This window comes from Ceratotherium simum, chromosome 18 (assembly GCF_057802395.1).
Source record: "Ceratotherium simum simum isolate JZ-2026a chromosome 18, ASM5780239v1, whole genome shotgun sequence".
In the NCBI taxonomy this organism is placed as follows: Eukaryota; Metazoa; Chordata; class Mammalia; order Perissodactyla; family Rhinocerotidae; genus Ceratotherium; species Ceratotherium simum.
The window spans coordinates 39,651,869-39,664,246 of record NC_141917.1 but is presented as its reverse complement, the minus strand read 5'-3'; the positions used below and the strand labels follow the sequence as shown (position 1 = coordinate 39,664,246).

The 12,378-nt window shown below is 37.0% G+C and overlaps 1 long non-coding RNA gene and 1 pseudogene across 1 annotated transcript in view; one reads left to right on the top strand and one right to left on the bottom strand.

The window, feature by feature from the left end:
• The window catches only part of LOC147914624 (complement component C9 pseudogene), a 33,622-nt pseudogene extending 23,376 nt beyond the window's left edge, over positions 1–10,246 (bottom strand).
• The window catches only part of LOC147914623 (uncharacterized), a 110,295-nt gene that overhangs the window by 56,969 nt on the left and 40,948 nt on the right, over positions 1–12,378 (top strand). The gene's annotated exons all lie outside the window — the stretch shown is intronic.

Here is a 12,378-nt window from a genome sequence, read left to right as displayed (position 1 = left end):
AAGATAAAACACTAACACGTTAAAATATATTCACTTAAGGTGTTAGAATGTTGATGTTGAATGAGATATACTAAAACTAATATAAACAAAAATACAAATCATAAAATGTAACAAATACTAATGCAAAACTATGTTGGCAAGGGAAAAAAATGAGAGAACCCATGGGAAGCCACTGAAGTAACCATGATCGCCCTTAGTATGTGGAAGTTTCTTATCTCCCATTAGTCTATAGGTTCCAGTTTTAATGACAAAATGAATAAGGAACAAGGCCTTACCATTGGGTAAGTAAGTAGTTTAAATGATAACCCTGCTTAAACTTGGGGCCTGAGGACTGTGCACCCAAGAGACACGATAAAAGCTCTGTTCTCTGGCATAGTGGATTTGAGAATTCAAAACTCTAGGCCTGTACTTTCCATAGATTTAGGATTCAAATTTATACTTCTCACTTGGTCTAATACCCCAGATGAAAAGTTAGCAACAACAAAAAATTTGTCTTTAGCTAATGATGCCTCTCAGGTGCTTGGCGGAAACAAATGCAAAACCATTCTGGAAGGCACTCATACATATTTCTTAAAAATATATGCATCTTTTAAAAAGCTCCCTTAAAGAAGCGCTCACAAACCTACATAAATACATACATGAATAAATACAAACATGAAAGTATATAAACAATACGCTAGCAACTGAGAACTTGAGGTTCCATGACAGTAATACCCCATGACTTTATATACCATGTATATAATGACAAATCGTAGATGTACATCTCCAGCCTGACCTCTACTCTGAGTTTTTGTATATATGAGAATAATTGTATATGAGTAGTCATAATATATGACTACATTTATAAATATATAAATATATTAACAACTCAACATCTCCAATTGGATATCTAATGGCCGTCTAAACTTAGTATGTCCGAAATTAAATTCTTGATTCCCCTTCCAAACTGCTCTTCTCGCTATCTTTACCATCCTTGATTTCTATTTTTCTTTCACAATTTTTGTCCAATCCGTTAGTAAATCTTCTAAGTCAGCCTTTAAAATACATCCAAAACTTGATAACTTTTTACCACTTTCTCCAACTCTACCCTACACCAAGCCGTTGTTAGCTCCTGTACTCCTGCAGTAACCTCCTAAATATTTTTCCTTCTTCCACTCTTGTCTCTCTTTCAATTTGTTCTTACACGTAAATCATTCATTCATTCATTCATTCATTCATTCAACGAGTATTTATTGAACATCTCCTATAGTCCAAACACTCTTCTAGGTTCTTGACATATGTTAGTGAATGAAACAGACACACTTTCTGTACTATATTTGGCCAGAATGATTTGTTGTTGTTGTTGTTGTTAGATCATGTCATTCTTCTCCTCAGAATAATCTAATAGTTCCTATCTCACTCAGGACAAAATCTAGATTCCCTGCAGGCACCTGGCCTTAAACAATCTAACCCTCCTTGGAAAATTTCTAACCTCATCTATTCTATTTCCCCCTTACTCATTTGACTTCAGCTATACTTGTTTCCCTGACGTTCAAGTATGTGAGCTGTGCTCCTCCCTCATTTCCTCACAACCTTTGTCTTCCTGTTCTCTCTGTGTGGAGTGCTGTGCCCTCTGTTGCTTCCCTTCACTCTGATCCGGTTTCACTACTGTCAAATCTCCCTTGAATACTCTATTTTAAATTGCACTCCCTTCTACCATTTCATCCTGATTTTTTTAGATCGTTTATAAAGTCATAAAAGTTTATATATTTATTTGTCATATCTCCCTAGGTCTCTGGTTCTTAAACTTTTCACCAAGGTGTCCTGGGGCACCACAGTGAGCTCACGGGGGCACTGTGGGATATCGTAAATATTTGAGGGAAACGTCATGATACTTGATATATTTCAGAAGCCACATAAACTGCTAATTTGAGGAGGTTTAGTTTTAATGCTGGATCACATTACATTCTTTTAGGTGGCGTCATAGCTTTACAAAGCTGGGTTTTTGGTGGTGGTGACAGTGATAAAGAAAAGCAAGTACCATGAAAAAATCAATATGGAATAATAAATGAGAGTAGTGTGTTCCAATGGAATTACAATGGTTGAGCAGTACCCGACAGCTGCACACTTCCCATTAGTAATTAATTGTGGTCATTAAAGAATGGAGTAAAATATTATTTTTTTCAATGTATGTGTATTATTGTTTTCAATAATGTGTTAGGACATAAATAAGTTGTTTAGACCTAAATATTTAACAAAATGGAACTGTTAGGTATTTCTTTTGGCCTAAAGCTGCTGTAAAGGATTACCGAGAAACTAAGGGTGCTGTGAACCAAGACAGTTTGGGAACCTGTGTCCTAAACTATTAGGTCCATGCAGACAGAGCTTTGTCTCTTTGGCTCTTTTTCCAGTACCCAAAAGAGAATTGACATATAACAGCACTACATCGTTACTCAGAGGTGGCCTTGGAAGACAGTGGTAAAGGGAAATTTTCACAGTGGGAAGAACTTTAGATGTTCCCGGTGGTCACTTTATGTGAAAGAGATAGCCTGAGGCTCCGGTTGATACAGATTTATAGCAGCTAATAGATTGGATGGCTGATAAAATGAGATTAGAAGAGTGAAAACTAAGAAATCCAGGTGAGAAGTATTTGGTTGGACATCTCAGAGGTGGCACAGGGTGTGAAGAGTATCAGTTTCTCACTAAATGCCCACCAGAGGCCATTCACTGAAAGGAGGATTTCATTAAACAGGTAGACAGGATGACCTGTCCTAGGGATGTCATTTGGTCTCTTTCCTTAGCCTCCCTCATTCAAAAGGCCTATGCACAAAATACCCATGGAGACAGAGATTGAAGCTACATGTTGGCTCACCAACATGGACTTCCTCTCACCAAAATTCTTCTGGCTTCTTTGCCCAGTTGAATTTTTAACCTGGCAACATCAGACAGCAACCCTCAGCTCCCAACATGGCACCATCCTCTGGTGGCAGGTACGTTACCTGAGGCTCTTTCCCCATGGAGGAATGCAGTGATTAACACATCTTATGGGAATTGGTTTTCTTCTCTTTGGGCAGTGCTTCTGCCAGAACAACCGTTCAGACATTAAGAATGCTTTACCTATCATCATAATATTCCATACAACATTGCTTCACATCAGATGATTCATTTCATCCAAAGGAAATGCAACAATGGGCTCTCCCAGATCTGGAATTTTCATGAGGTCAGTAGAAGCTGGTGTTTATCACCCAGTAGCAGCAGCTTTGATAGAATGAATAAATAGACTGTTGAAAAGTTAGTTGTGGTGCCAGCTGGGGGAACATTTCCCTAGTGGATATGCTATATGCCATAAACTTGTGGTTGATATGTGATGGTACCAACTCATATCCAGAGTTTGTTGTTCTGGGGACATGGGGGTAGAGGTGGAAGTTGCCCCTCATTATTTCACTGAATTACCCACTGTGAATCATTTTGTTTATCTTTCCTGCCACCTTGAACTTTGTGTGTTTGGAGATCCTATCTGATTCAAGAGAGGAATCATCCTATCAGAGAACATTATCATGGGGCAGATGAACTGGAAGTTGAATCCTTCCCCTGGCCATTTTGGGTATGTTGCTTAACCAAAAGGCTGAGAGAGGGTCGTTATAGCAGTCAAGGAGAGTGATCCTAATTATCAATGGAGATATTGGGTTTCAGCTATGCAATTGAGGCAAGAGAGCCCAGAGAATTTACTAAGGCACCCCTTAGTGATCTCTTGCCTAATATTCCCAATTGGTGGAAAGCTACAGCAGATCCTAGAAAAATGGAGGTTTGGTTTACTCCAGCAGGGAAAGGACACCATCCAGTCAAGATGATGGCCAAAGCTAAGGGGAGCGTGGGATATGTGGTGGAAGACAGAAACTGTAATTATCAACTTGGGCCTTGTGACCAGGTATGAAAGCAGGGACTGTAGCAGTAATGCTTTATAGTCTATCTATCTATCATCTATCTATCTATTTATCTATCTATCTATCTATATCTATCTATCTATCTATCTATCTATCTATCTATCTATCTATCTATCTATCTATCATCTATCTATCTATATCTATCTGTCTTTCCATTATTTTGCTGTTTATTTTTCCCTCTTCCTTCATCCTCTCAGGACCTTATTAAAAGAATACAATAAATTGTGAACCGACATTATGTCATGATCTGGAAAAAGAAAAAGAATAGATTTTACAAGGCAAACTGTGTGGATTGTACTGGATATTTTCAATGTTCCCCTCCAGATCTCCACCCTTTGACCCCTTGCTTGTTTCTTTGGGATGCTAAGTTGTATGGACTACATTATAGGACTCCCTTGCCTCTGGCTTCTGGTTGGGGTGGGCGAATGGGAATGACTGGCAGGAGACTGGGGGGCAGGTGATGAATGAGGTCCTGTCTCTTTCCCTGTCTGTGTCGGCAGTAGGTCCATCCCTTGATTTAAGGCCACGTCAGCTATCAGTTGGCCCTCTCTGTTTTATAACTCTTCTCTGAGTTCCAGTAATCACTCTCTCTCCTTGTCCATTCAGAGCTTGTGCTAGGGACTGCACTATCCTTGTTAGCTTTCTTATTCACTCCCACACATTGATAAATGGTTCTTTTATTAAATTCATAATTGTGCTGTTTAAATGTGCTATATCTTTCATGCCAGGACCCTGACTGATAAAAACAAATAAACAAACAAATTTAACAAACAAACAAACTTAAGCAATACTCTTTGGTCCGTATGTTGAGATCCCTTTAGCAAACTTTGGGTGTTGTGGATGGGCAGTCTTATCCCAGAACCTCTCTTAACCACTGCACACGATCTTCAGGAAGTTTGAAAACACTTTTTTGAAGTCATTATCCTGATGCTTTTAACTCAGACTAGAGTTTGGTCAAACTGTCTCATCCTTTGCTTCTAGTTTGCAAACAATTTCGCTGTTGTCTGCTGTCCCACTCAAGATGGCGTAGTGAAACTGTACCCCATTTCACAAGCCCAGCAAATGCTAGTCCATTTATCTGTTTAAAGCTTAGCTGAAACATAAAATAAGATGATTAACATCTCCAAAAGAAATAATATATTGTATAAGGCAAAAATCAAAATAAAATATGGATGAGTTAGGAATTCATCCTTACTAATTTATAGGTGTTTATATTTGAATTTTGTATCCAAAAATACTGTTTAGGAACACCCGGTTTACTGATTATTGTATTTCAGCTAAACCAACAACCAAAAATAATTAGTTCCTGGAGAATCATCAATAATATTACTTCTCATCTATCTGCTAATGAACATACACACTTTCTAATTAGATTACTTTGTATTCCATTCTACACAACAAAATGGTTACTTTTTCTCTGACTTGTTTCGTATTCTCAATGAAAAAAAATTTCTTCCGTGTTCTCTTTATCCAAAATCTGAGTTTGGAACAAACTTTAAGCTCAAACAAATGGCACCATGGTTATTGGCAAGAAAAGAAAGAATGGTGCAATGGTGTGCAGCAATAATGAAACATAAAATATTCAAAAGCATTTCAAGCAGGTGGTGCCACCTGTACCCATCTAATTCCTATCCTGACAGTCTGCCACCCACTTGTTAAAAGGATAGAGAACTTGATACTTTTTCAGTCTTGGTGGGGAAAGGGGCCTGTGGCTCTAGCTCAAGTACTAAGTCAGATATGGAGGAGGGGATTATTACTATTAGTGCCAGTGGATAATTTTCTTTCTGTGAAACAACTGTGGGGATCCCCTCAACAAATCCAGCTTTGATATTGGCAAGCTATCAAATGCGAGAATGGACACCTGTGGGCTCGGAATTCCCAGCTGTACTTGTTGCCCTGCTGTTCCAGCTGGCTGGCATTTCCTTACAAAGAGTAGAGAAGAGGGTCTGGAGGAGGGGGAGATAATCCATTAGAGAAGTTCAGCCTGCTCTGAAATCAGGAAATATATTAGGAGACCATTTTGAAGGATGTCATCTTTGGGGAACCAATAGAAGAAGAATGAAACCAAATAAAGCCAGCATCTTTTAGAGACTCTTAGGCTGTTCTTTCTTTTAATGCCATTATGGTACGGATGCTATGTGATCAACTCTGGAACGAAATAGTGTGAAGCATGTTGAATGAATAAACAAATGACTAAATGAATTCATCAGTGTGTGTGTTAGTTTTTTTTTCCCAAATCCAAACACTGTAATCAGGCTATATACCTACAGTTCATGTTTGCATCTTTTTATTGGAGATGCTGTTGTTAAAGATGTTATTCTGCCTTCCTTGTGCTGGGAAATAAAATTTATTACAACTATTTCTGGGTCTGTTTGTGTTTGATCATAGATGAACCACTTTACAATGAGTCTTAGATTCCCTATCATCTAATACTTCTGTACATCACTAGAGAGAAATTGGAGTAATACTATTAGAAATCATAGTGGTAACTTTCCCAGTCATGGAAAAACACAAGCTTCTCTGGTAGATAATCCTCACCTGAGGGTTTCCTTTTTAAAAAAAGTTAAACCATGTGCATTTGAGTAGATCTGGCTGTAGGTATTGTTCCTCAGCAAATGCTAATTTGCTTCAAGTTAATTTATGTTGATTTTCTACAAGTTGTACTTCTTGAGTAAAATCACTAAGATAGGCCAGGCCTTTGCATAACCCTGTTACCTCTGGTCATTGTTTTCTCTCTGGCTAGTGACAGCAGAGGAAGAGAATCATAACGGTGGTGATATCTTCAGGTATTAACTTAGCCCTTAATTTATCCATTTCCCAAACATGAGGTCATTTATGGACAAGAGTATTTACGTCATATCCTCCGTCTACCTAGGTGTTGCATCTGATATCCATTATCGTTTGTGTGGCCGTAATTGTCTAACAATAGCAGCTAATCCATGGAATTACCTCATCTCCTGTACTAGAGAGAAGGAACAGGCAAAAGATGTCTCTTAGAGAAGCTAAAGTAGCTAGCATTACAACAGCAATTATTGAGAGCTAACATGAGTTACCCAGGTTTGAAATAGTTAAAATTGTCTCTTATAAGGTAATGTGTTCTTCTGCTATTAAGTCATTTTGTTATTACGTGTATTCCAATCTCAGAGAAGGAAGAAGAGCCTGACAGCCCTGGTGGTGTGAGGTCCGAAGTAGGATCCTGTTACTAAATTCCTTTTAGAAGCCTAGAATTTCTTCAAGAAAATGAATGTCTTATGCTGCTGTATCTTAATGGATCAAGGCCCTGTAATTTGTGTAAAACATCTATGTGTATGGCAGCGTATCAGAGTTCCACATAAATTCTAGTAGGGATATACAGGGACCCAAATCCTAAGAAAACTAACAATGGAGACTTCAGGTTTATTTTCTAGATGACATATTCAGATTGTCTGGTGTGAAACAGCATTCAGCAGCATACTTAAATTCCACGCCAAACAGAGTAACTAATCTCAGCACGGTGGTGACAGGTGCAAGCCTTATGGCTTTTTACTGTAGTTCACTGGGAAATGGCACCTAATAACACTGCCCAGGTTCATACTGATTCAGAGAATCTGCTTCCTTATATCTTCAAGTCACTGATTTTCTACTTTTTTAGAATGATGTTCATTTCTATTAGTAATCATTCAACTTGATACACATATTTCTACTTTTCTTTTTTTCTGCTCAAACTGTTGTAAAAGTTTTTTTTCTTTTTTTTTCTTTTACTGTTGAAGGAGTAAGACTGGTTTAGATGAATGTTTGAAAAAAATGATCACAGGCAAATCACTCTGAATTAGAATATACTTAACATTTTCCCGAAAAAGTAATGCTACCTAAAGCAAATGTTTATTTAACATTATGCATAGAAAAGATCAGGTGAGTACTATGACGTATGTGGACCGATCTAATTGAGTTCTTTATTTTAATCATTATTTGTGTTACGTTTGCAAATGGCAAGGATGCCATCATTTATTTCTCATATCATCCCTGCTGTAGTAATGAGTTATTTGTATCTTTAACCGCATTAAAGCTGTAGGATGAGCTTTTTCTTTTGGCCAGGTACAGACTTAGAATCTTGCTTGCTGGCTGTCTTAAATCCCAAAATGTCTTTGTAATTTGAAGAAGAGGAAATAGCGTTTATAAATTCCTTTTACTTCACTATCCAAACGAGTGGATAGCGACCCCTCCCCCCAACAAACACATGGAGCTGCGGTATAATGTAAGAGAAACATTCATATTATTTCATCATTAATGCATATTTTAACATTTGCTTATCTTTGGCATTGCAGGGGTTGGGTGGAGGGGTTTAGGGAGGAAAAGGGTGTGCTCGACTTATTATGACTGCTGTCCCCTCATCCAGCCTGAATTTTTCTCCTACTGGAATCTCACTCTTAATTTTACCTCTCAAGAATGATTCTTCCTGATTTACTCCTCTTCTAAACTTTACTTAACTCTACTAATTTACCTGCTTGTGAGTGACCATAGCACCCATACCTACCTGTGATCCACAGCATTTAAAGTGAGGATTTTTGTAAAAATTAGTTTACTTGACAACTCAGACATGTCTCAATCCAGAGAGCACATTAGAATTATCTGGAGAAATTTCAAACAATGCTAACGTTTGGACCCTATGCGAGACCAATTAAATCAGAGTCTCTGGGGCTACTTCCCAGGGTTCCATATCTTCAAGATATTCTAAACTAAAGAAAGTTGAGAGCCACTACTGTAGTGGTAGGAAACACCATGGCACATGGAAGAACTGTCAGAGCTCAATATTGCTGACTTGTTAATCCAGAAAGAGCAGAGCAAAAGGGGAAAGTGGTTTTGCTTGAACATGATGCAAAACAACTTGGAATTTATCCTTATGGTTATTGCAAACTACTGAAAGATTTCTAAGCCAGAAATTGATATCAAATTTCTGTTTGAGTGGTTATTTTCAGAGATGCAAGGACTCTCAACCTGCAGTCTACAGACCATGACTCAGCATTCTATAGATGGGCTTCAAATTAAAAGTAAAATTTCAGAAAATTTTGCATGGATAGGCATACACACAGTTTTCTTAGAAAATTATTTAGCTTTCATCTTCTGAAAGAAATCTATAACTTAAAATTGTTTAAAAATCATTAATTTTACTGGATGGCTAGGGGACTGGATATAGAAAAAAAATTAGAACTATTGTAATTCCATATAGATTTTATTTGTCTATTTCTATAGATAATTTAACAAGAGAAGATTGTGTCACTGTGGCTGTTATATTTAGCAGTTAGATAGCCATTTCAACAAGACACTTTTCTGTCCAAGCAGAGGCAAGTATACTAAATTATAGCTCAAAAATACATTAGGAGATTTACAAATGCATCCCTAATAAAAGAACAATATCAATTTATAGTGGAATGGTCACTTAAATATATAAATTAAAAATGGTTGACCCTAAATAACTTACTCTTCTACCTCATTGATAGTTTAAATAAAACTCACCAAATCATTAACATAGATATTATTATAATGCTGTCAATTAACAAGTGAGGAAACTGAGGCATAAAGAGGCTAGAGGACCTTCTTTAGCACCATGTTTGGCTTCATGGGCATGAGACCTGTTGTTGAATAAGGTCCCTTGCTCAGAGGGGCCCGGTGCTTGAATTAGCACTTAGTTGTTGCTGAATAAATAATTTTTTCAAAAGGGACTCTGCTTTTTCATTTTGCACTGGGCCCCACATATTATATAGTTGGTCCTATCTAGGATACATGACCAGTAAGTGTTAATTGGATTCACCACCTTTACAACAATATGATTTGAACTCAGACTCTTAAAATTTAATATCTATTGTTCCTTATTATCATTATATCAGTTAATATAGGCTACATGGAATAGAAAACGCAATTGGGATATTTATTTGATCAAGTAACAGGAAGTCCAACTGTAGGGTGAGTTTCAGGACTGATTTGTCCAATAACTCAATGACTTCATCAGCACCCAGATAGTTCCTGTCTGTCTGTCCAGTCCTCTACTGTGTCAGTCTACCCTGCTACTGGTTCTACTGAATAACTGCTAGCAACAATTCTGGGCTTTAGGCTTCCTTGTTCATTTCCCGAGAGAGAGAGAGAGAGAGTTGACTTAAATTTCTCTCCGAGAAAAAGAGGGATCTCCTTTCCCAGAAGCTCCCAGTCTCATTGACTAGAATCAGGCCAAATGCCCATTTCTTAAACATTAGAAACTCTGTATCAAGGCAGAGAGGACGGCTGAGTGGCTTGATCTAATCAGGACTTACCTTTTGTAACTGCTGATGGACCAGCTTCTGCCAGGGCATGTGGACTGGTGGAATAAATTAATTTCTGAGCAAAATTAGAATTTGTGGAGAAGGGAGAGAAGAGATTCTGGATTGGAAAACAACAATATTTACCTCAACTTTAAATTTTTTTTGTAGTAGGTTATTAGTGCTTTTAATTGCTATAATTATTCCAATATATTATTTAGAGGAGTGCTTTTTCAAGAGTAGAGTGCAGATTAATTTCACAAGGGCACTATGGAATGAAATAATAATTTGGTAAATTTTTCACAATACTAAAGTTATTTAATTTCAGGATCTACCCTTTTCTCAATATCTGTCCAAATTTTGGTATCACAACATTTTTCCTTTGTAGAAATGATAAAAAGATAGAAATTTACCTGGCAAAAGTAAATTTGGCAATTTAAATTTGGCAAATTAAAAATGGCAATTCTCTTGTTATAATTAGAATTATTATAATTGGAGTTTTTTGTTATTTTTATTACTTATTGAAATCTTTGAAATTTAATCATAAAATTTAAAGTGACAAGTATTTTTGCCTTCAGTAAGACAAAATTTGAGCCTCAAATGTTGTAATTAAGTGAATAATAATAATGATAGCTAAAACTTCTTGAATTCTTGAATGCTTTCTTTTTGCCTGGCATCATTCTAAGTTTTATATATGGCATGGAACCCTGGACATTCAGTGGTGTGTTTTTGATCAAGTGCTTGAGTGTGTGTGATAATCTATTTAGAGGTCATAAGGTCAACCCTAGCAGAGAGGCAGTCAGTGCATGGTTAAGAATGTAAACTATCTGAATTCAAATCTTGCCACCACCATTTACTAGCCATGTGAACACTGGCAATTATTAAAAATTCTCTCTGTGTTAGTTTCTTCATATATAAATTATGATGATACTAATAACCTCCCTAATAGAGTTATTGTGAAGATTTAGTACATATAAAGCACTTTGAAGGGAGTCTGGTAGATCATATTTTAAACATTATAAATGTGTTAACTACTGTATGAGTCAGAGTTCAACCAAGGAAACAGACACCACCCTGCATGTTTCAAACAGAGAGAATTTAATAGGGGAATGGATTACGCTGGTGATGACAGAGCCAAGACGCTACCCATGGCACAGTGAGGCAACACAGAGATTAGGAACAGCAGGAAGCTGCTCTCATGTCAAGGTTGAAGGCATATGGATAGGAGGTGAGGTTAAGGGAGTTCAGAGGTAAGTCACCCAGGAGAAATTGTAACTACACAGAAAACTCTGGTAGAAGCTGATGTTAGGGAGGGGATGTAGTTGCAGCTAGAGTTGCTGTCCAAAGGAGGAGGCGAACTATCTTAGCTTCTCTCCTTCTCCTAACCTCCAGTTTTCCATCCATGTCTTTCCTGAGCCACACCCAGCTAGAAGTCAACTATGCAGGGGCCTAGGGAGCCTACAGAGGCTGGCCTTCCCACCCAGAGAGTGGAGCAGTCGAAGGGTAAAGAACAGATCTGTGAGCAAACAGGACCAGTGCTGGCATAGATATAGTCATTGTCAACTCATGAGGTGATAAGTGCCTTGGGAAAATTATAACCCTACTTGTGGTCTATATTTGTGTGATAAAAAGATAAATAAAATAATATTTATCAGTTTAGATAATTTCACATATACATTTATTTTTCCTTTATATTACCTTAAAGTTGCTTTTTTTTTTTCAAAATGCATTCTTATCTATTATCTTTCACTAGAACATGAGGTCAAATAAAAGGCAACTATTATATTCATTTTGCAATTGAAGAAGTTGAGTGTTCAAGTTTATATATCCGATTGTTTAAGGATCACTAGGGGGAAACTAGATGGATTCCTTTCATTTCTGTAAACTTAAGTCCATTTGTCCTAATAAAAGTACAACAGTAGATTGTTATTTATTTGGAATTGTATATTAAAGTATTGTTTCTACTAAGTAACCTCTATTGCTGCAGATTTCAGCATTCTGAAGAGGTGTAGCTTGTATGTGTGTGTGTATATATATATATATATATATGTGTGTGTGTGTATATATATATATATATACACACATTGTCTATGCAGCTGTTATTTTGTTATTTTTTCCTAAGAATTCTGGTAGTATAATTTTTCAAAATAATGTTTTTTGCTTTCTTTTACCTTTAAATTTATATA